We start from the raw sequence: 24,637 nt of genomic DNA, 5'->3' as shown, positions 1-24,637 counted from the left end.
CTCTGCCCCAGGGAACACAAAAGATGAGCCTACAATCCCTCTGGCAGGACCCAGAGTGGAGCTTAGTGTGGGAAGAAACAGGTAACTAACTACAAAGGATAGAACGTAAAACAGAAGCCCCTGAGAAGAGCTATGTGGGCTATGAGAGTCTCTCTCTCTCTCTCTCTCTCTCTCTCTGTCTCTCTCTCTGTCTGTCTCTCTCTGTCTCCCCCCTCTCTGTGCTTCCTGTAGCATGAGCAGCTTTGTTTCTATGATATGTTCCTTGCCATGATGTTCTACCCGCCACACGTCAGAAACAACACAGTCAGCTGACCATGGGACAAAACCATGAGACAAAACAAATCTTTTCTCCTTTCAGTTGATTTTCTCAGGTATTTTCTGTCATAGTGACAGAAAGCTAACACAGAGGTTACCGGGCAAATTCCACCTTGATGGGCTGGGAGTGAAGAAATGTAAAAGCAGGTGGGCACCCAAGGATTGGGGCAGAGGCATTGTCGGGGAGGTACCCAGGCAATGGGCACACAGAGAGCTCTGCTGCCTAAGCAGCAAGCTGACCACTGTCCTGTGGGCCAGCCACAGAGGGAACAGAAGATACCCTGAACAGCCTCTCCTCTCAAGAGACACAAGTACTACACTATTAATTCCCAGAGAAGGTCTTTTCAAAAAAAGCAGGAGGGAAAATCCCTAAAACATATTTAATATGTCCTGAAGTAAGTAGTAGGGAAAATAACTGGATCCCCTATGTCGATGAAACCATCTGTTCTATAGTACTCACTTCTGGATCACAACTCCCCAAGAAAATACAAACTTCTACGTATTTTTTTTTAAGGAGGATGACATTTCACTCCACAGATCCAGGCACAAAGACTATACCCAAAACCCACTAGAGACTTCCTTTCATATAGAAAACTCTTGATAGAAAGTAGCTCTATGACTCATGGTAATTGTCTTTTTTTAACACAAAAAACATTTTAAAATGTATATTTATTTTATAGTCATTTAAAATAACTGCATTAATATTTCATTAATAAGTGAGTCAAGTAAAGTAACAACAAATAAAGAAAACAGAGTCCCAGTTGGGTGCCTCTGTCAATACAGAAAAAAATGTCACCCACCCGATTTACATTAAGCCAGACAAATTTACCTCCACACCACTTTCACCCTTCTCATCAAAGCGGTAGCATGACTTCAAAAAGCACATCAATCAGAACTAGCCCTTCCTGCAGTTTAAGATGCAATCCCAGAGGAACTCATAAACTAATTACAATGCCAGGTAATCTATACAGAAAAAATACTAGTACTGCCTGAATAATATCTAAACAGTGGAGGTTTTAAAAGATACTATTATGAAGCAAAACAATAAAAGCCTAGTGGAGGATTCTGATAGCTCATGGAAGACTGGGTGTGGGTAGACTGGTGACCAAGTCTTAGGTTGACATAAGAAAAAAGACCCTATTAGACACCACTCCACCTAAAACAGGGGCTCAGGAAAAGCTACACTCTGTGAAAAGGGTAAAATAAAATAGTACAAGTTCCAAAAGCCCACCATAAAGGAGAGTATACACCTGCTACTAAACAACCACAACAAAAAGTCTTTACATGTTTCAAAAAAGATGCTTCAAGAGTTACCTGTGTCAAAGACCCTTGCAACCAATTAAGAATATTATCACCAAACTTAGGGATTTTTAAAAATTTATTTCAATTTATATATGAAAATCTCAGAAGAGACAGAAGAATTTCAGGATGAAATATGCAATTTATTGTCACTTCCCTATGTGTTGCATTTTCTTCAAAAACAAAAACTTTGTTAATGTTCTTTAAACTCCCCAAGTTACTCAATAACCACAGAAGTAACTGGAGGCAGACAGGATCAGGTCTTAATCTGAGCCTCATGATCAAGCTTTATCAGACAAGCCAAGTTTCCCAGAGGAAAATAAGCTTTATTTCCTGAAGCCTGCAGTCTCCACTACCCTGAAAGAGCAGGAAACTTGTAGTAAATGTCTCCAAAACTATCTGTGAGCACACTGTAGAAGGGAGTTTCCTAGCTATTACCTAGGGCAAGTATTACTTCCCTGAGTCTCAGTTTTCTCATCCGGAAAATAAGATTCACATCATTCCCGTTCCAGGGTTGATAGGAAGAAACACAAGGTTATGTGTGGAACTTCAAAGAAGCTCTAGTGCCCAAAACAGCTAAACTTGGTTATTGTTGGTTAGTACCACTCCCCGCTCACTGCGCATCCCTCCACATACCTCTCCACCTTCTACCCACCCTGGACATGGAAACTTCAATGTAATCCTAGTGGTTACAGAACTGTGGGGAAACAAGAGAGGAGATGAAGTAAGGAAAACTACTAAATAACAGTTTGGGGCTAACAGCCAGGTTATCAGAGAAGTACACGCAATCCAAATGAAGCTTCTGCTGCACTTCCTAGTCAACTAGAATGATCTCTATATATTTCCACCTTCCAAACGTTTGTGCTTTCCTACTAGATACTAAATTTTCAGGGGCACTAAAGTTTAAGAAACTAAGTTAACTACATCTCATACCTCTACATCACTATCACCAAGAACAAAGATACATATTCCAAATATTGGAAAGAAGAAGAAAGAAGGGAAGGAGGGGGGAAATCTCCACAGAGAGATCAAGTGAGAAGCCAGTGTTCTAATAGAAACATGACAAGCCCAATTCTATCACTGCAATATATATTCTGACTTCAATACAAAAATCTTTTCTGACCATCTGGAGCTACTCCAGGCACAAGGCCAAAACTTCGTAATTCCTTTTCAAAGTAAATGACAGATCAGTAACTGCCACGTTGCTAATGCACAGTCAAAGGGAGCACCTGATATCCTATTCAATGCTCCCTGGAGTTTTACACATGTAGTAAAAACAAAGTGCTTCTAAATAAATCTGCCCACTTTTCAATATTCCAAACTAAAGAGCATTCATGTCACTTCTGAACAAGGCAGCTTTTTTGGTCATGTATATGATCTTATTACCCTGTCTCACAGACAGGAAGTAGGATGTTCTATAAGTTTCACTAAAAAGAGCCATCTCTGAAACAGACTGAAGCCTACATAGGTCTACTATTATTTAAGAAATGACACATGGAAGTCCACAAGAAATTTTGACTCTGCTTGCTGTAAGGACTGAGATGTCCATAAGGCTGCAATAAATGTTGAGGTCACATAGGTGACCACACAGACCCACACAAGTGAACTTTAAATCATAGTGACTTAGAAAATTAGTGGCAACTTCTCTGTAAACCCCAGTGACCAATAGGATCATTTTCTTCAACCAATATACCACAGGAACAGTCTACTTTGCAATGGGTACTACAGCAATGGTGAATGAAAACAAATCTCTCAATATCCCTGCCAAAAATATAAATCTGTAAAGTCTAAAACCAATTTCATGTAATATAGCACTGACAGCAAGAGCCACTTGAAAGTTTAGGAGCTTAAATTTGATAATTTTCCCCAGGAGCATAATGAATAGAAAGATGTCAAGCAGCAATGGATATGGACTTCTTGTAAATATTTTTTGCAGAGTTTAAAAAAATAAAGTTACTTCTGAAGCTGCTCTTAGCAGTAAAGCTCTATCTTATCCTGTAAGGAGTTTTACAGATGAGCAAACAGTAGCTGAGTATGGATTATAAAATTAAACTGCAAGTAGATTACAAATACAAAAATAAAATAGATAATGCATCTATTGAATTGGGCTACTATATAAAATACCTTAGACTGGTAAGATAAATAACAGAAATGGGGATGGGCTGGGGCAGGAGGGAATGGGGAGTGATCACTTCATGATAATGCTGGGCAGGGACCAACATTAGGACATCACCTTAGTTGCTTATCTAAGAAAGTATGAAGAAGGAAGTAAAACTGCAGACTTAACCTCAGCACAAGCCTTATCATCTCTTAAAAACACTTTTCTCAGTATCCTTAAACAAGCAAGCGAGTCTGACAAATTAAAGTTACATTTTTTATTAAGAGTCCACCAGTGAACTGGCTCATGCATTATACATTAGTTTGTGGAACCAAAGGCTACTGCTAGAAAAAACAGTAAAGATCTCTTTGCTTCCATTGGTTCATTAAGACTGTGTAACATGTTCAAATATAACCATTTCCTGTCCACTGAACAAAGCAAATTAATGGACTGGATACAGTTTATGAGATGATTTAATGGAAGAAATCAAGTTGGCCATGTCTTACCACATTTCATTTTTAAAAAGAAACAAAAAAGACAGGAAAACACAGAACACTGTCTTTGTTGAATGGCAATCGTTCCTCCTTTAGTCTTCTTTCCACAGATTGTAGGTGACACACTGGAAAGGAATATGCTTCAAAAGAGCTCTAAAGCAATATACCTATCAACCATACCTTTAAAATTCATTAGTAAAAAGTAAGGTAAAACTAAGCCATTGTGCAAGGAAAGAATTAAAATACAACTTTACAAGTTGAGAAGCCTCCAGAATTAAATTCACAAAGAAAGAGAGAAAGAAGAAATGCAACCTTGGTTCCCAATGATTTGAGATCAAGAACACTGCCCTCATTTTCCTCCAATAAACTGAACCTTTTTGAGTAAACTAATTTGAGTGGGTTTCTGTTTTCTATAATACAATAATCCTTGACTAAATAATAAAAATCTTTCTATTTACACATAAGGATCTCAGACACTGCATTTAGTTGAAAATTTCATATACCTTCACCAGTAATCTGGGAGACTGAGGCAGGAAGATCGTAGGTTCAAGCCCAGTTTGGACAACTTGGTGATTTCGTGAGACCCTGTCTCATGATTTTTTTAAAAAAAAAAACACAAAAGGACCAGGTCCTGATTTCAGGCCCTAGTACAAAAAAAAAAAAAATTAATTCAGATGTTCTCTAGAAATGGAATCAGAATATAACTTGAAAATTAAAATCAAATACAAGTTTTTCCTCCTGGTTCAAACACAAGGCATCTCAATGTCAAAATAACCTATGTTGGGCCTGGGATTTAGCTCAGTGGCACCACACCGGCCTTGCAAGTACAAGGTCCTGATTTCAATCCCTGGTACCAAAAAATAAATAAATAAATAACCTATGTCTTGCTCCGTCATTAAGTCATTCGTTTAACAACACTGAGTACTGTTTGCCAGACACTGTACATAAGAAAATAAGAAAGTCATGGTGCTCCCCTCAAGGAATTTATATTTCAGACACAAAGGACTCAGAAGTCTCGCTGTCCTTCCCCTTGCCACACTTTTACAGTTATGCTCAAACCCAACTAAAGGCACCCCAGACTTCAGTACTGGTTCATGTAAGTCAACTGTTCCTCTAATCTTTCACCTCTTCTAAAGGAGAAGTTAAAAGCATGAAGTGAGCCATACTTGATGGCTTTCTCTCACCACAGAGGATGATCAGCCTTATGACCTAGGAAACAAAGAGGAAGGCCTGGGTAGATTATCAACTCAGAAGGGGCCCTACCTCCACCCACCAAACCCTCACCGGAAGGCCAAGTGCAACTGAAAACCGCACTACCAACACCACCCCAGAGCAATGGGACTGACACCTAAAAGACAAGTCTACAATTTTAAATTAAAACCCACCATCTTTCATTACTTATACTTATTCAGAGGTTTACCAGATCAAGGCATGAAAATCCTGAAAGAGAGCATTAAAGAACTGTCCACTGGCCCCACTCCCTGTTCACTACGGGGGCTTTCACTTCATGATGGAGGTGTACTCGGCAAAACACAGGCACTTAACGCAGTCAATTAGTGCCAAAGACCTCTCACTAACCAGAACTGACTACTGGTTAAACTGTCACATGCTTGTAAAAACCCAAATATGTATTCCCTTAAGCTAAAGGTCAAAAAAGATGCCCAACTGATTTGAAACATTTCAAAATGAAGGTTCTCACTAAACAACTAATTCAAAAGGACAGCCACAGGCATACGTGATACACGCCCTTTATTTGTTTAAAAGTTTTAACTCACTAGATTATAAACACCCTTACACGCAATCATCCGGTCAGCATCCTGGAAAAAACTGCCCTTATGATAAAGGTTAACTTAGTTTATATAGGTTTTCAAATGTTTTCAATGATTACTTTTCCATGGTGAAACGAATTGCGTTATTGGCTTAGAAAAATAAACAATAATGCCTAACTTGTGTCTGTGCCCTGATTTCGTGTCAAATTTAAACATAGCAGATATATTTCAAATACACAGCTCAGTGTACAAAAGTCTGGTTAGCCAATTAATAATGCACACAACCACTTTTAAGCCTAAATTCTCAATCAAGAAAATAGTTTTTCAGATCGACAATCTGACTCCCAAACATCCATTAAATATCAAGAGAAATTTTTCAAAGCCCTTTCACTCTGTATTTATACATAAGCTTCAGATTCCCCACATCACGGAGCACAATTAGTGTCTGGAGTTCTGAGACCACATTGCAGAGACAACCAAAAAATACCACTGAGGGTCTATGGCTCCTAGGACTTAGAATATACAAAAGGCCACTAGAAAGCCCCATCCCTTTGTAAGTGAAATATAAATTTGAAAAAGGTTAAGAGTATTCCCCCAAATATGTATTATGTCATGTGCTATCATCAAAAGGTGATTTATAAAACATATATTATGATACTAATAATATTGTTTTTATAAAAATGAACTCCACGTTTAGCTTCTTGTAAGTACTTCTAATGAAATAAGAAAAACGAAGATGAAAAGTGCTGGTATTGTTGACAACCAGCAGCAAAATGTCAGAAGCAAACTGGTCACTGCTAAAGGCTTTAGGAATTAAGACAAAGAGAAAGGAAAATGTTCATAAATTTCCCTTGAGTCACTGCTGACTTTCTACGAAGATATTAGAAGCTCCTCATTTTTCCAATATATCATTTCAGGAAGCAAGAAAAAAGGTCTGTATGTATAGTCAATGCAAAACGAATACATGACCTTAAGTTAGGGTGCTAACGCAGAGGTTTTGTACCTTCTCTAGACACAAAGACTGAAACATCTGCTTTTCTAGCACTTGGTAATCCTATGGTTTTAAGCAAGTACCTGCAACTTATGATCTTCCTCTCAGAATATATTTCATGGGAAAATGTGCTGGATCCTGAGTGTCTTAAAATGAATTATGTAACTGAGGATCTATAAGAGAACATCCCAATAAATCAAAGAACATACCAATAAAGATCTTTGGCTTATAAGTAAAGATATAAGAAGGACATCAACTTGTTCTAAAAAATAACATTTTTAAAGATCTCATTCTTAAAGCACATTGAAAGAGCAGTGGGAACCAAGTTACTTGTAAACTTAGGAACTGTAACTCTGAAGGTAGTATGATTATGATGTGCAAGAACAGGTTCACATATTTTAATCTCTGTAATAATAATAATACTAATTTTTTATCCATTTTACATAAACAACAAAGTGACTAAATACAGGTCATCTTCAAATCAATGTTCCTTTTGAAAACCAAACTAATCTGAGAGAAAGCTGCAACAAAGACTTCCTTCAAGCAAGTTTCCAACAGTCAGAGACAAATGTGAGCAACAGGGCAATTTGCAAACATGTGGTCAAAAAAAAGTCCAAAATTAGGATTATTCTGGCATTCATCAAGAAAACTCCTCTACACTCCTAATTTCCACACGTCTACTCATGATTTCAATGTGGGTGACAGCCAAATGTCCCAAGAATCAAGATTAAGAATTTCAAATTTTAAAAAATGACACTCCTCTTATTCCAGCCCGAAAGTCAACCTCTATGCAACACTGTATGATTTTTTTTTAACTGTATGATGTTTTTCATTTTTTCCCTGCAAGTCAGAAAATTAAATTTTCCTCATTTCCACCCAGGGGTCACTCAAACAAATCTAATGGGTGTAGACAGCATTTCCTGCCTACTGTAAGAAAATAATGGTATTGCCATTATTAACATGGCCCAAGGCTTGCACTGAGGTGGGGCTCTCAAGAAACTGACCTTTAATTTTCATCAGTTAGCCTGCATTGATTGCCTGGTTTAAAAAAGTGGATGTTATTTTTCCCCCAACATAAAGGTCTAACATTGGCTCATTCACTCGCTTAGCTAGACAAACTCCAATCTCTATTATCCTTTCCACTCAACTGTGTTTATGTCTAGGAAAATTAAAAACTGCCAGTAAACAAGCAGCCGAAACCCAGTTTTGTTTTTCATCTCTTTTGCTTTTTTGGCGCTAAGCTTTCAATTTATAAGATCCTGGTGAGGGCCAAGCACTTCCAAAACAGAGAAGACTACTCTGTTCATTGGTACCTCTGCCAAACATTCTCTATTTGCTTAAAAAAATGAACATCCAAACAATGAAAAGCAAAGGTGGCTAAGATTTCTAGAAATACTTCCAGGTCTTAACCTGCCAGGCACTGCTCCCTGCAGAGGTGTCTTGATGCTATTACAGAGATGAAGAACACTGTCTGAGGGGGGAGACCAAGATGAAAGGCAGGTCCTGGGAGCCCCATGGTTTCACCCACTAATGTCAAGGCTTGATCTCTCTTAAAACAGAAACAACATCCACAAAAAGGGAGAAGGAATGGGAGGGAGTAACTCTCCTTTATTACAACTTCCTTTGATCCTAGACTTTGGAGAGGAAGCAGAGCTGTCATATATCTACTTTAAAAGAGACAACCTCTCTTTAAGGGCCAGGGAGGAAGAAAAATATTGGTAGAAGTGGCACTTGTCATAACAAAGTACAGCTCGGCATTCAGGCAGGCTTTTATTCTCCGAAGCGTTTCTGTATACATTATTTCATTTTGTGTCCATACTACCTAACTAAGGAAAAAAGCTCAAGTATGACTTTAGGGATGAGCTACAAAGCAATCACCCCAACAAGGAGGACACTCAAGGAGTCAATGGCAAGGGCAAGACAAAACCCATGGCTAATAGTCAACATACTTTTTTAAAAACAGGGAATTTTTAAAATAATTATCATCCTATTAAGAAATGTATCTAACAAATCTCTCTACAGGCTCAGAGTAAAACCAATGAAATTTAAACTAGAAGCTATCACTTTACTACGCATTTGTTCAAACCCCTATGGTAAGCTAAGCAGTGCTAACAACAATTCCTTTCTGGAGAAAAGCAGAGATGGAACAACTTAATTAGTCAGAAATTTGTGCAAAAGGGTCTCAAACTTGCCCAAGCCCAGGTCTACTCCCTCTACTCACTCCTACTGCCCCTGCTCCTCACAAAAACATGGAAGAACTTCCAAAACTAGAAAGTGGATGGCAAACACTTGCGGCCCAACATTACACTGAATAAAATGAAGCTAAAATAATCTATTAGAGAAATTTATTTAATTCCTCTATTCTTTCTCTTAGCCAACCACTATGCTCTGATAGGTCTAAATAAGCTCCTAAGTACAGTGAACTAATTTAAGAGAATTGGGAGGTAAAACATTAATAGGAAATGACATTGTTTCAAATTGAATGTAACAAGTGAATGGTAAAAGCTAAAAAGCTATGTTTTAAGATCATACAGGTTGTGGGGCTGGAGATTTAGCTCAGTGGTGCCACAAACTGCCTTGTGCCTGCCTCACAAGCACAAAGTCATGAGTTCGATCCCCGGTACCAGAAAAAAAAAAAAAAAAAAAGACTATACAGGTTGTTACAGGTTATCGTTAACATCTAGTTAAAGCTAGTTATTACACAGCAAAGTTAAAATTAAGTCAAAAAATCAAACAAACATGTAAATACTTGGTTTTTTCCACTGCTGATGAAGTTTTACGGTAATTTAAATTTTGTACTAATAAAGCCTGAAATAAAATATAAGCTTCAAAAAATGTTATTTCTCCCACCTCCTTTAAAAAAAGAGATGAACTTACTTCCTAAGAAACTTCAAACTTCTGATTTGTAATAATTTCCTCAAAAATAAGTGTACATGCAAGGTGTGACCAAAATATATGATATGTTTAAATTTAAACAATTATTACAGCAAAAGTCACATTTCCATTAATCCCTTCAGAATATTTCCCCTTGTTTCAAACACTCTTATTCCACTCTGTTCTTGCCACATTCTGAAACAGTTCTGGAAGTCCTTTTTCTTGAATGTCTTTAGTTGTGTGTCATGGCTGCTTCAATCTCCTGAATCAATTCAATGTGTTTACCTTTCATGGTTATTCTGATTCTGGGGAAGAGCCAGAAGCCACTTCATGCCAGACCTGGTGAATTTGGTGAATGAGGACACACTAACATTTTTACAAGCCTTCCCTTCCACTGGATGGCACTTGGCAGCAGCATTCACCATATTTTTTACCCTACCTCATCAAGACACAAAAGAAGACTTCCAGAACTGCTTCAGAAAGCTGCAAGAACAATGGGACAAGTGTGTTCAAAGCAAGGGGAAATATTTCAAGAAGAATTATTGGCAATGTGTCTTTCTACTGTAAAAAATATTTTTTATTTAAACATTTGCCTATTTTTTGGTCATCCTTTGTACGTAGGCAAGTTTTGGTATGTCTTTAGGAAACTGATTAAATCTCCACTTTTTGGTGAAGGTGGTAAAAGTACCTAAGACAGAAGTGAGTTTAAACAATTTAAAATAAACATAAGCAAATAAAACACTCAAATCCTAATATTAAAATATACTGTATTCCCTTTCAAATAGCTGCAATTTCTTAATACATCTTGAGGTATAAAATTTTTAAAAAGTAAATACTCTTAAAAATGAGTCTGAGAAGGGTGGAGGGGGTGAAGGGCGCACAGGTAATGGGGAAAAAATAGGAACCAAGATACATCATGTACAGATACAAGCACCCAATGATAATTGTAAATGTATTATATACCTAAAATGTACCAATAAAAGAATTTAAGCAAAAAAAATATATAAAAATTTTAAAAAATTAAAAAATTAAAAAGTGAGTCTGAACCAACGCCTGCATCATGACGCATGAAGATTCACCATCAGCAACCCCTGAGGGCTGGGACGAGCAAAGACCTCCTCACCTTGACCAGCACCGAGGACCACATCTCTGAGGGTGCTGCCTGCTCATGGATTTCTCGTCATTTACAGCAGACAAACGAAGTCTAGGGCAGTTCTAACAATCCTCACCACTTTGTGGAAAAAAAACTCCAGAGAAACACAGAGTTCCCTCTGGACTCTGAGGAACATTTCTGTGAGGAACCAAGGAACTGCTTTTGGGGGATCCAGTCTTGGGGGCTACATCTCCACTGGGTCTCTGTCCCACCACTCCACACAAACACAAGGGAAGAAACAAGTCAGGCCTTCCTTCAGAGCCCTGTCCTTAACTCACCTTGAGCACACTCACTTTCTAAAGTTGGAGCAGAAGGCTAAATGACTTATAACAAAGGAAGCATTTAGGGCTGCCAGCTACCCAGGTTTAGCCCAGGCTGTCTGGGAAAGCATAGGGCTCCTCTGAATCCTGAGGTCACCTTTAATTAACCACAGGAGCTACTCTCCAAGACTCATTCCAGTCAGTTCTATGCTCATCCCAGCCCTATGGCTGCCTTTGAAACAACCCAAACCAACACACTCTGCTAACCATAAGAGGAGAGAAAGGGTTAGTATTAGGAATAAGACTTGCATTTCCAGGTACAAATTACAGGTACAACATCTTACTCTATACAAATTAAAGATACAAGGATGAACAAAACCATATTACCAATGAGTGACAGGACTGTCATAGAGTTTTTTAAAGTGTCTGAATAACTTTAAAATTCACTACCACTTCTTAACCAACCAACTGCTCCAGACTTTTCCTATTCACTATAATGAGTTTCTTATACATTACTTTCTATGAAGTATACTTTTGTTCTCTGGTTTCTGTCATTCTAAGCTTAAATTGCCATTACAGAAAACAATCCAGGAAATTCTCCCTCTTGGGAGATGTCCAGAATATTATTATTCTATCAAAAGTAAATTTCAGGGTTCCGGGCAAGAGACAGGCTGAGTACATGGAAGACATTAAAGTACCTGTCCTCTCAATACATGTAGCTACCTCAGAACACAGACACTGTGCCAAGCCTGCAGATAAATGAGGATAATTTATACGAACTACTGACAACTAGTGTGATATTATGGAAAGTCATTCTGGCATTAGTCTAAGTGACCACTGTCAAGTTTTCTAACATTTTTTTTTTAGAACATCTAAACTTTGATTCACATGGTATATACCAGCTTCTGCTGTGGACATTAGAAACACCTATGGAAAAAACAGAAATAATACCTACCTTCTCAGGTTATTTTAGTGAACATATATTGAATACACACATGGATAGAATACATATTTACACAAAAGTGGTAGGTGCTCAAAATTTGCTGGTCACTATTATTACACTTTACCTCTGACTTGTGGTCAGTGTCTGGAAGTATAGTGCGCAAGTATCCTCATTTCTATATAAAAATTTCAAAGGCTGGCCATTATTTTATCCAACCTCCTACCCACACACACAATAGGGTGATAAAAACCTTCTATGATTGAACCCTTCATTTATGCTCTAATTCCTAACTGACGTCCTCTGATCTCCTAAGTACTCTGCTCAACTCAATCCTTTCCAGTCAATAGATCAAACAGCTTTAAGGATTATCAAAAATGGCCAACTCCTCCCATGTGAGCTCCCCAAACTTACCATTTCATCTGAAACACTCAATAAAATAAAGATTCCCAGATTCCACTCCAGACCTAAAGAATAAGAGCCTCCTATCCCAAATACACAGCCCTCTAACAACCTCAGGAGATTCTTCTCTTATCAGACAGGCCTTAACTCCACTTACAAATAGCAGAGGTCATTCTCCTCAAATTCTTTCCATGGCAGGCTCTTTGACTTTTTCTCCATAGCTTAGTTTACCTAAACACCACTTTGGCCAGTAGTCTGGCAGAATCAACTCTCTAGCAGAGCTTCCAACACCTTAGCAAGGCGCATGGGGGAAGGTGGGTTCCCTGTCCCTTAATAGCTCCCGTATAAATCTTAATATAAAAGGTTCATTTAAAACCACCACAAATCTCTGAAAAGTTTCCTTAAAAAAAAAATTACCTGAATTCATAATTCCCTCAACTGATTCCAATAAATAAGCAAAACATACATAATTGAGGGTATTTAGTGTAGTTATATCAAGCCATTTGTTTACACAGCCATACTTATTATAAAGAGTATACAATATAGTTATGTACAAAAAAACCTATAGAGAGTATATATACACATTACTATCACACCCTTGCAACTTCATACTGTTTTCCAAGAGTTCAGAAATGGATGGTAAATACTTTATGATGGTACATGGTATACAATTTTCCCTGTAACTTATTTGTATATGAATGTAAACTTTTCCATCAGCATTTTTATCTGCTATTTTCAGTATTCCTAATACGTACTTCACGTTTCAGTTTTATACCCCATTATTTAATGAAAATCTTGCCCCACCTTTTGAGTGAACCAACTGAACTCAATATTAAATACCTGAGATGCTAAAATGTTTTTAAAAAACCCTCAGTGCAGCAACCCTGTGTAGTTACTAAATGCCAGTGACAAATTCAGCTGAATAAAACAAACACTACATGCTTATCTTCACTATCATTTTCCTACCCTTGGTTTTACAGTTTAAGAAGTGAATAACTTTAGCATTAATGCATTTCAACATGAATACTGAAATGATTTTGATCATTTCTCTCCATGGAAACCAAAGTTTTTCAAGTACTAAAGATGACAAAAGTGAATAAAATGTTTAAAGGTTAGAAAACGTGACCGCTCCAATGATGCATCTACTCCCTGAATCTCCATGGCTTACCTAGATTCAGGAGAGATTACCTTTGTGTTCCAACTGTGTGTGCTTACACAGCTGTGGATTTTAATAAATTACATGATTCATGGAAATATTAAAATAGCTTTTTTCCCTTCAGAGATCTACTTTTAAACTGCTTCCTCTTAGTTTGAGACAGTTAATAAGGAAACACTCTGGTCTAAAAAAAAAAAAAAAAAAAAAAAAAAGACCTAAGGGAATATGCCTTTACACTACAATACAAGGATGAGAAAAAAATAACTACACAACTACATCTACATACCTTCCTGGAGTAGATGCACCCAGAGCAAGGAGAGGCAAATAGAGACTGTGCAGGATAAATCTTCAATTTTTTTTTGCATTTTATTTTCATAAAATATATGTAACAAATAAATTCACATTTTGACCATTTTTAGGCATGCAATTTCAAAGGATCACATATAATAATGCAGTGCAATCATCACCACTATTCATTTCTAGAACTTTTACATCACTTCAAACAGAAACACTATATCCATTAAACATTATCTTCTCCACCACTTTCCCTCCAGCCCCCCAGTAAACTGTATTCTACTTTCTCTCTCTACGAACATGTTGTAGTATGTACTGGATTTTTATTCTTTTTCATGGTTCAATATTTCATTGTTAAGTTTATATCACATTTTGTTTAAGTTCATCTGTTCATAGACACAGGTTATTTTCACCTTTTGAATGTCACTATAAACACTAGCATGCAAGTACTGAATCTGTTTGAGTTCCTGCTTTATATGGGTATATACCTAGGAATGGTATTGCCAGACCATACAATTCAGTTTGAATTTCTGATGCATTACAAATTGTTTTCCACAGTGGCTGTACCATTTTATATTCCCAATAGAAATATACAAGAATTCCAGTTCAATGTATTTTTAAGCATTCTGATTCACTAATTCAGAATAGTGTTGACCTGTTACTCTCAATCAGAACTATTTTTCCTGAGATAAGAAAAACTGCCATAGAAAAATCAGAAAGAGCAGTAACTAAAGACTTTTATTATTTCCCTCTTGGGATAAGATCTATGTGCCTGCCTCGCAAGTGCAAGGTCCTGAGTTTGACCCCCAGTACCAAAAAAAAGAAAGAAATAGAAGATCTAGGATGAGTTTTTTTAAAAATAAATAAAACTTTCTTCTGTTTTTATTTTGCCATCCTGGAGGCCAAACCTGGGCATCATGAGCAGGGCAAGTGTTCTACCCCTGCGTATATCCCCAGAATCCCACATCATTAAAAAAGGCTTTTAATCTATGAGAGAGAACAGATTAAAACATAGTAAGTATCTCCCGCAGACGACTTACACTGTAAAAATTTGACAAATCTGATCCCTAAACAGTCATGTACTAGAAAACTACATAGCTGAGTAATTGGGTGTAAAAGTAAAATACACTGAGATGAGTTTAAAGGCATTTACTCTTATTACTGCTAAGTTCACAGACTGCCTGAAACTAACCTGCCCAGGTCTTGCTTTAGTAAAAGGAGGATACATAATTAGCCTATCTAGATGGGCAGCTAAATGGAATCATGATATTCTTAAACCCTTAACACTTGCTCATACCAATCTGACATCAAGTACTTACAGACAAAAGAAATTAACAAGGAACAAAACAAATAAATAGGCATAGTTGGAATCTACTGGTGGAAAGGGTGGATGTTTGTACTTATTGTTGGGATTTATTTTGCATGCAAATATATAGTTCTAACTGTTGCTGTTAAATTGTTCCTAGCTCATGTGGCACTGAGTAAATCAACATTTATTTCATGGTATCCACAAAAACTGTCTATTTTCAGGATCTCCTGTAACTCCATGAAAAGCCCAGCAGCAAATTCAGCTTCAGCCCACTCCACTTTTAAATACACTGATTTCCCCAAGGTGCTTACAAGTGATTCGTTCTTTTAATTAGGTAAATATTTCTCTGGTGATCTATTTAAACTTCTGATGTTTACAGTAAAACCTTTTCATATAGTAGAATAGGAGGCCAAACTTTATCCTAGCATTACCTAGATAATTGCAAATTCCTAATTAGTTGCATCCAGAACAATGGCATTATTTTTAAAAGACCCCTGTTTTACAAGCGGTGAAGAATCTACATCCCTTATGAATAAATTAAATCATCTTATTTCCTGGGATTTTAGAATCTTCAATTATTTCTCAATCTTACTACATTTGTACATGTATAAAGACCATTTTCTAGACAATTATTTTCAACAAAAAGCTTTTCATAATTGGGAGTTAGTATTAATAAATCTAAATGTTTCTAACTGGTTGTCTTTATAAGAATCTTTATAACTCCTTCCAGGGTCAAAACAATTCTATTTTGAAAGCTTAAACTCTAATATAATTTTTTTTAAACATGGCCTAAAGGTGCTCCAATTTTAATATTCCTCAAATTTCAGAAGGGAGTAAAGAATTGAAGTTGCTACCATCCTGCCCTAGGAGTTTGATGGTAGACACTGTTTGTTACACAGCATTCCAATAATATGAGCAAAACACCTCTGCATGTGAATAGAAAAATGCCTTACCTCTGCCAAAAAAATTGTAGAACAGTGCAGAATATCCCATTAACAACCTAGTCTAAATCTTTAATAAATGCCTCCAGAGTCAATAAACAAGTGTATGAAACAAAAATTACACTTTTAGCTCAAATATAATCATTTAGCACAAGTTATTTTCTACACTGATACTTACTAGAACATCAAATACCACTACCTTTGCTTTAACACCAACTCACAAACCACCCTCTCAGTTACTTCAAGTAGTCAAGGCTGTTTACTGATACAGTACTATAAAAATTACACAGATGGGAAGCCAGTGCGCATCGCCAAGAAAACTGCCATCCAGAACTTACAGAGCACTAATCGGCCTATCTCAAACAGGAACAAATAAAGAGATTCAAAGAGTGATCATTTTCAAATTGAGAAGCAGCCCCACTTAAGGCTGGCTGATCACTAACTAGCACTTAAAAATGGCTGATGTCTAGATCAATTTTAGCAGATTCACACTACATAGTTTCTAAAACCTCCCTGTCCCCCAAACCCTACCTAGTCTCTGCTTCATTCACATACTTTTGTTACTAACCCATATTAGCCTGTCCTCCAGTTAAGGCTGTGACTAGAGACATCAAGTCATTCTCCCATGTGGGCTTGTGCTTGAATTCTGCAGACCTGCCTTTCCTGCCACAATTAATCAAGCATGCTCCACCTCTTTAACAGAGGCATGGCATTAAGGCAAAAAATAGACATACATGCTGACGAGTACTTTACTACCTTCAAAGACACTCAGAATAGGGCTGGGGATTTAGCTCAGTGGTGCTGTGCCTGCCTAGCAAGCACAAGGTCCTGAGTTCGACCCCTGGTAGGCAAATAAATAAATAAACACTGGTTCTCTTAAATAACCTAAGGGCATTCCCAACAGGTAAGAATGAGAATGAGAGGGTAAAGTCTCTTTATAATAGATAAATCTCATTAACATGAAGAAAAGCAATTGTGATTTCACAGTGGAAACCTAGGTAGGCTGCAGAGATTTGCCTAAAACGAAAGTATGATTCTTTTTCATTCTCTGCTGTGAATTGTTGAAAGCTCAAATAATAGGCTAAGATAGTTACAAGGTCAAAAACCTTAAGCCTCTATCATTCAATATGGGAAGTTCCTTGGAGCCAGCAAGAATGGATGAAGCCAGATTGTCCTGTGCACTTTAGCAATGCTAGCTGAGCTACAGGTCAGAGAGAGAGAGAGAGAGTGTGCTGGGGTGACTTAGGTATCATACAACTTTTTTTTTTTTGGTACTGGGGATAGAACTCCGGTCTTTGTGCTTTCCAGGCAGGTGGTGGAACCACTGAGCTAAATCCACAGTCCTCATACAATTTTTAAAAGGTCAGGAATCAACTACTCCATTAGAGGTGAGGAGAAAATAAAACACAGCAACCTAAAGCTTGAAGCTTTATTTACTGATTACAAAGGAGAAAATCATTTTTCAAACATCCACACAAATTAACACCACAGAACCAGCTCCATTTGAAACTTTGAAATAGAAGGACCTACTGAGTTTGTGTAAAGCTGCCATATACTTTTCAATACACTGACTGTAATCCCTGTGACAACCATTTGAAAAGGTGTGACTGAGAAGCTTTCACCTTACATTAAAATGAGGAAACTCGGGCTAAGAGAGGTTCAAAAGTTTATCAAGGACACACAAGTAAAATGGGATGTCTCTCAACAGACTAGATTTTTATTTGAAATTCAGGCTCAGAAGCAGCCTCATGTTTGTGTTTAAGATAACAATAAGTTTCTCATTTGTAGTAAGCACCTTGATGCCCTACAAATTGAACCACATATCATGGGTTAACTCTTGTTACCTATATTTGTCACACTCTCTAGGACACTATGATCCTATTTTTAACATGGTTCTTATCCTGGTTCTTTGAAAATAGTACAATGCTCCCAATAGCCAGGAATGAGTAAGAACAGGATGTCCTGCTACCTGAACAGTCTCATTAACTGATCCCTTACCTGTAGTTGAATTTACAATTTTCAAAGAGCTAGGAGTAATGAAATTCATATAGTGCTAAAATAATAGTCAATTTGAAGCTTATTTATTGACATAAGGCTTTTGGGGTCATATAATGCTCTGGAATTAAGATTAAAACCTGCAATTATCCCTAGACAGTACTATAACTATGGGAGGTAAAGTAGATTCACAAACATTTATAGTGAACCTAGATGTTGCCTCTTAAAAAATCTTAATAAAAACATTACTTTATCATTCATCTTTTCCTAAAAATAGCATGCTCCCAAAAAAGTGCTGGGTTATTGTATATTTATGGACAGAATTCAATCCAGGTAAATGAATAGTTACTTTAACGTGAGTTGGAATTTTCACTTACTCTACACAAAATCAGAAACTTCCTTTTACCAAATGAAACTCTAAAAATGCAACAGATTTAAATTAAATTCATCAATCAAAAAATTGGCCATCAAGGGCCAGGGATTCAGCTCAGTGGTTCCAGCGCCTGCCTCACAAGCACAAGGTCCAGAGTTCAATCCCTGGTACCAAAAAAAAAAAAAAATTTGTCATCAAAATAATGTTTCTTGCTGTCTTAATCTTACATATCCCCCTCTCCATTCACGGATGAATTAATTTTGTATTTTGATAGTAAAACAATTACTTGAATTCCTGAGATTAATTTTGCAACTACATAAGGAAAAGTGAATGACGTTTGCCTGACACATATTAAGTCATCTGAAAAGAACTGCCCAATGAACAGGTGGACATGGGTATAAGAGTCATTTTTTTCAACTCTCTATTGATGACTTTTCATCTCACCTCCTGTCTCTTTATACTTCTTTATTACACTAAAATAATCAAAAGCTGCCTACATTTTCAGCAATTCCTATACACAATTATTTCAACCAAATGACATGTCATTTAAAGTTTTGCCCACATGCATTTTAACTAGTACATGTAAGCATTTAAAAATAATGTGCTTATTTCATCCACTCTACATGTAAAAGCAAATCTGAAGTATAGCTACCTCAGCCTTTAAATCTCATTTAAAGCATTTTCTGGTTGTACAGAAAAGAGAAAATTGAGTAAGATTCCAAAAGCAGTATGATTCACTTAAATGTCAATAGATTTGAACATCAGGAAGTTCTGTTTGGGGTTCCAGTATGGTAATCACTAGTCACAATTGGTGTTTTAAGTTTAAAATAATTAAAAGTGAATAAAATTTAAAAGGTAGCTCCTCAATCACACCAGCCATATTGAACTGTTACACATACTACACTGAGCAGTACAAATGCATCTACTTCTATCACTAAAGGAAATTCACCCTGACATTGGACAAAGCTGTTGGCAGCTACCTGATCTCCTGGAAACTAATTTCTGTCAATCTCAATGCCCTGGTTTGTAAAATGTGCATTTACCATCACCTAAAATGAAAGACATCAGAATTTGAGTGAGATAATGTATAAAAACCATGAGATAGCACTTAGTAACACATTAGATACCCAAGAAAAAAGAGCTATTAATACATTTCTATATTGGATTTTGGTATATGAAGGTGATCCTGAACTGGCCAATTCCCCTCCTAGCCTCATTTTCCTAAAATGAAAAGTTTGGGAAGTACTTCTTGTTACCTTCTAAGGACTGTATCAAATGGTACTATGTTAAATGAAGTGTTGGGCCAAAAGCACAAACTCCTACTAAAGAAACTACTACCCAGGCTCCTACAGCTAACAGATCCCAAACATTCTTCCAGAAACCCCAGAAGACTGGCTCTCCAATATAGCCCATGCTCTGATGTGAGCTATTTATAAAGTCTGTCTTAAAAGATTACCGGAATATCTTTCTGAAATTGTATATACTGTAATTAGAAGCTACAAAACTCCTATTTCGTGAGATCTTTCAGTTTTAACATTTCCTTTATATGAACACTATCTTAACAGATGAATTTTTTCTTTTAAAAGCATTAAAGCCAAAACACTTTAAAAGCACACGTGAGCTTAAAAGCAATTTTATAACGACAGGATTTTTTCTCTTACCAGCTATGTCTCATTCTCACTCAACCTATGAGTGCCCCTTTGGTGTCTAAACAAAGTGAGAATTGTACCCTCAGGTGAGGTCAGCTTGCAGGGCCAGAAACATCCCCAGAGACGGCCCACGTTAACAGCTGCTCCTAGGGAGCCAGAAAATTTACTGAACCCTGGGTCCAGAGACAGCCTCCAATGAAGGAGAACCAAAGCCCCCACAAAAAGAACAAAACCAAGGCTGGGCTACTATAGGCAATGGTGCATAGCTCAGCACCCACACCCCCCTTTCCACCCCCCAACCCCTCCACCCCGGCCACAGCTTTAATCTGGAGGTAGGGGGGCAACTCCAGCAGCAGAAATCTTAACAGAGCTGTGCCTTTTTGCCCAAGGCCTGAAGGTCTGGGGGAAAAAAAAAAAAAAGTTATTCCAGAATAGTTTCCTTTTCTTCCGGGTCCGTCTGCGCCTTCTGACTCTTAGCCCACAACAACCAGGCATCCCCTTTCCCAATGCCCAACTCTTGCCACATTTATAATAAACGAAAAAAAAAGTTGCATATTCCATCTTCCTTAGCGTTCCCTACCAAGGCCTGTAAACTGGAGGAAATTCAAATCAAATTAGTTGCACATTAAAAAATAAACAGACAAGCAATCAGGGGGTGCCCACCCAACAAAAGACCTGGCCCGTTCCAAAATATGATTAAGCATGGGAGGGGAAAAAGGGGAGGGAGACTAAAAAGCAAACAGAGATGGAGAGAGATAAACGTGTGGATTTTTGGCCCCAGCGTCAGCCCATTGCGGCCAAACTCTACATTTTCTTTAAAGAAAATGTTGAGCTGAAGAGAAAGGAAAACAAGTTGTAACTTTTAAGGAAGTTTGCAATCCGCGCTGTCTGGATAAAATGCCATCGCTTCCCTCCGTCTGGGACGGCAGGGTGGGAGTTGAGACTCAGAGCCTCCAAGTCCAGCCGCGCTCTCCTGGGAGCCTCCCCGGCAAAGGCGCCGCCAGGCGGCCCAGCCCCGTCTCCCGGGACGCGGGGTCGGACCCCGGGAAGCCGGCGGGTACAAGCCGAGGCCCCGCTTTAGGCCGGGACTGACAGGCCCTTCCCACGCCCGCCGGCCGGGCGCCGCGGGCCCCAGACGTCCCCGCGCGGCCCCGACCCGCCCGCCCCTCCTGGACGCCCCGGGGCGCGGATTCCGCCCGCCCGGCCGCCCCAACCCCTGCCGTGCGCCCCTCGGGGTGACCGACTGACCGGACTCCGCTGGCCGCACACCGGCTCGCCCGCTCCTTCCCGCCGCGCCCGTGCACAGCCGCCAGGCTCGCCAAGTCCGGCCGCGGCCGCCGGTTCCCGCCCCCAGCCCGGGGGGGGGGGGCCGGGGGGCAGGACGGGGAGGGAGGACGTGGCGCGCGCGGAGGTGGCCAGCGGCCGGCGGGGAGTGTCCGGGCAGGGCCAGGGAACGGGGGACTCTCGGCGGCACCCCAGCCCAGAGCCCCCGACCCTCACCCGGGGCGCAGAGGCCGCCCCAACTTGCAGCCGCACTTCGCACGCACGCCCTCCTCCCGCCGCCACAAGGAAAGCTCCAGCCCCGAAAGTGACACGTCGAAGATTCCTCGGCCTGGCCGCGCGCCCGCCTCCCCCTCCCTGCGGGCCGCGTTCCTGCCGCGGAGATTCCGGGAGGGGGAGCGGATTCCGCCGCCAGATCTGAGGGGAGGCTGGGGGGGGGGGGGGCGCTGCCCAGATTCCCCTCCCGCCCTCCATCCTTCCCCGAGGAATCTACCCTTTCTTTCTCTCCTCCGAGACCCCGCAAAGCAGGGAGCAGGGGCCGCCCCCTCCCTGCTCGCGTTCCGGGGCGCCCCGCACTCTGGCGCCAAGTTTCCCCGGGAAGCGCGGAGCGCGCCCGGGACGGGGACGCACTCGGGCGGACTCGGCGACGGCGGGGCTTCCCCGTACGCGGGGACCGGCGGCTGAGAGCAGGTCCCAGTCCCACCGGCCCCGGCTCCCGCACGCCTACCTTCCCTGGGGCTGAAATGCGGGGCTCCGGGCGCCCCCACAGCGGGTCGCCCACGCCTTCCCAGCCAGCAGCCCGGAGGAGCCCTGCCACCGCCTGCGCCGCTCCCGCCGCCGCCGCCGCCGCCGCCGCCGCCGCTGCTCTCCGCCTCCTACGCCGCCGCCGCCGCTCAAATAACTACCAGGAGGGTTGGATGGGGGATTCCGCCATGTCAATGATGTCGGGACCACATGGGGATTGGGGGCCCGCCCCCTGCCGTAAACCGCCGAGTACACCCGCAGCCACAATCGCGGGCTCACACGAGCTGGGGGGCCTGGCTGCCCCGCAGCTCCTTAGGGGCGGTGAGACTGAGAAGCCCGACGCTTAGGGGGACTGGCAGCTGCAGAGTGGCTAGCGCTGCCCGTTCTGCAGACCGTCCGAACGCCGACAGAAATGCAGTGTTGTTCATTTTTTTTCCGTTTACACATACAGTTCTTTTGCTGTTGTTAATCACCATTGCAACCTTGTGAATTATTTTGTTACTATTTCATTTCCCACAGCGTTTTGTTCCTGCAGCTAACACAGCGCGAGCAGATTTTATGACCTGACCCGAAAATTAAAATGTCTATTTCCCCTTTCAGTACCCCAGTAGGCACCTACAGGTAAATCTGATCTGTATCTGTCAAACCCAGCCCTGCAACAACCACAATAGATCTTACTACGTAAGTGTGGCATTTATGTAAAGTCAATTGTAACGTATTTCTGTTGCAGGGGCTCACAGAGGTTGCCAACTACATCTCATCCTACCCCTCAAACTGGGGAGCGAGGGGATCAGGAAACAGCAGAAGTTAACCCAGAGAGGCTCCTCCCTTCCTCAGCTGCCCAGGTATTCTGCATAACTCCTTCAGCCTCCGCTGCAAAGGAGTACTCAGTAAAGACCAGAGACGTATTATTTTCATTGACCCAGTAGGTAGCATGCTGTTCTTTTTTGGAGAGGTAGGGAATGAGGATACAGCCAAGTGGAACCCTGCCTCCTAATTGAATTCTTTCCTGTTGATGTCCCCAGAGGGGCTCTTGAAGCCATGTTTTCTACAATATGGTTCCAATCCTGGATCATAGCCGTGTAGTGGGTCCCCAGTGCCCACAGAATATGATTCAAGCACTTGTCCTGGCACAAGCCACACACTCCATGTCAGCCCAAATGCCTTTTCCATCCACAACCTCTCCAGCTTCCCACTGAGCCCCAGTCCAGCATAACTGTCAGGACTCCCATAGACACCTCTGTTGGTCTTTTGCATGGCTTCCCTCTAGCAGAACATCTTCCTCCTCCCAAGTTAAGATCATTTATTCATCCCTGAGCTCCCAGGTAAAATAATTCTTCCCCTCCCTCTCTGTAGTCCATGTCTCTTCTTCCCCATGATCTCACAATTCTCTTCAGTTCTTACATTGTCCTGGGGTTACTGTTTATCTCTTCCACTTACCTGAGTTTTGTTCAGTTTTGTAGCCCCATTATCAGCCTAGCACTGTACTTTGAGTATGGTAACCTGTTTGGTTTGTTGAATGAATTATGAGGGAAATTTTGAAACCCTAGATAAATGCACAAATTTCAGAAGGTGTAAAGCTAAATTCAAGTGTTAAAGAACAAGATTGGCAAAGAAGGTAAGCGTAGGCAAGAGAAATTCAGCAGACAGAAATATTTCTGTCTGTTTCTTCCAACTGACTGGATTTATTTTTATTAAGAATCAATGTATAGGGGGGCCAGGGATTTAGCTCAGTGGTTCCTCGGCCTGCCCTGCAAGCACAAGGACCCGAGTTCGATCCCCGGTACCAAAATAAATAAATAAATAAATAAGAATCAATGTATAGGAACCCCGGATTTTAGCTCAGTGGCACCGCACCTGCCTGGCAAGCAAAAGGTCCTGAATTCAATTCCTGGTACCAGAAAAATAAAAAAAGAATCAACGTATGCAAAATCCTTTATAATTTAAAGGGTGTCCTCCTATATATGGTCTCAGTGTTTCATTCATGTTGTTGCTAACAGCTAACACCAGTTTAGGAACAGAAAAGAAACATAATAAATATTTGTAAATGATAGGAACAGTGGTATAGTGGAAACCACATGGAAATGGTAACCAGACAAAAGTCAGTGATTCTGAGCAAGTTGCTAAAGTTCTCTGAACCTGAATTATCTTATTTATTAAATTACAAACTATTTCTTTCCTGCTAAGGTTGTTGTGAGGATTAAAAACTCAAGCACCCAATTCTCAATGAATACATACTGAGTCTTCTTTGGATGAAAAGAATAAATGAATAAATGAAGTTGTCTTTGCTGGAGGAATTA

At 40.0% G+C, this 24,637-nt stretch overlaps 1 protein-coding gene across 5 annotated transcripts in view; it reads right to left on the bottom strand.

Moving 5' to 3' along the window:
- Fndc3b (fibronectin type III domain containing 3B) overlaps positions 1-22,463 on the bottom strand; it is a 335,425-nt gene extending 312,962 nt beyond the window's left edge. For 3 of the 5 annotated variants that reach the window (XM_013071609.3, XM_021254201.2, XM_013071617.3), the window contains exon 1: positions 22,321-22,456. The gene's annotated coding sequence lies outside the window, so the exon portion shown is untranslated. Of the gene's footprint in view, positions 1-21,560; positions 21,701-22,320 lie in introns of those variants that run through there. The other 2 variants (XM_021254196.2, XM_004834601.4) reach the window with 2 other exon arrangements.
- Between the last annotated feature and the right edge of the window lie 2,174 nt (positions 22,464-24,637).

Source organism: Heterocephalus glaber, unplaced genomic scaffold (assembly GCF_053883595.1).
Source record: "Heterocephalus glaber isolate CG9 unplaced genomic scaffold, H.glaber_assembly_v1.0 deba00001504, whole genome shotgun sequence".
In the NCBI taxonomy this organism is placed as follows: Eukaryota; Metazoa; Chordata; class Mammalia; order Rodentia; family Bathyergidae; genus Heterocephalus; species Heterocephalus glaber.
The sequence above is the reverse complement of the archived record's forward strand: the minus strand, read 5'-3'. Positions and strand labels throughout refer to the sequence as shown.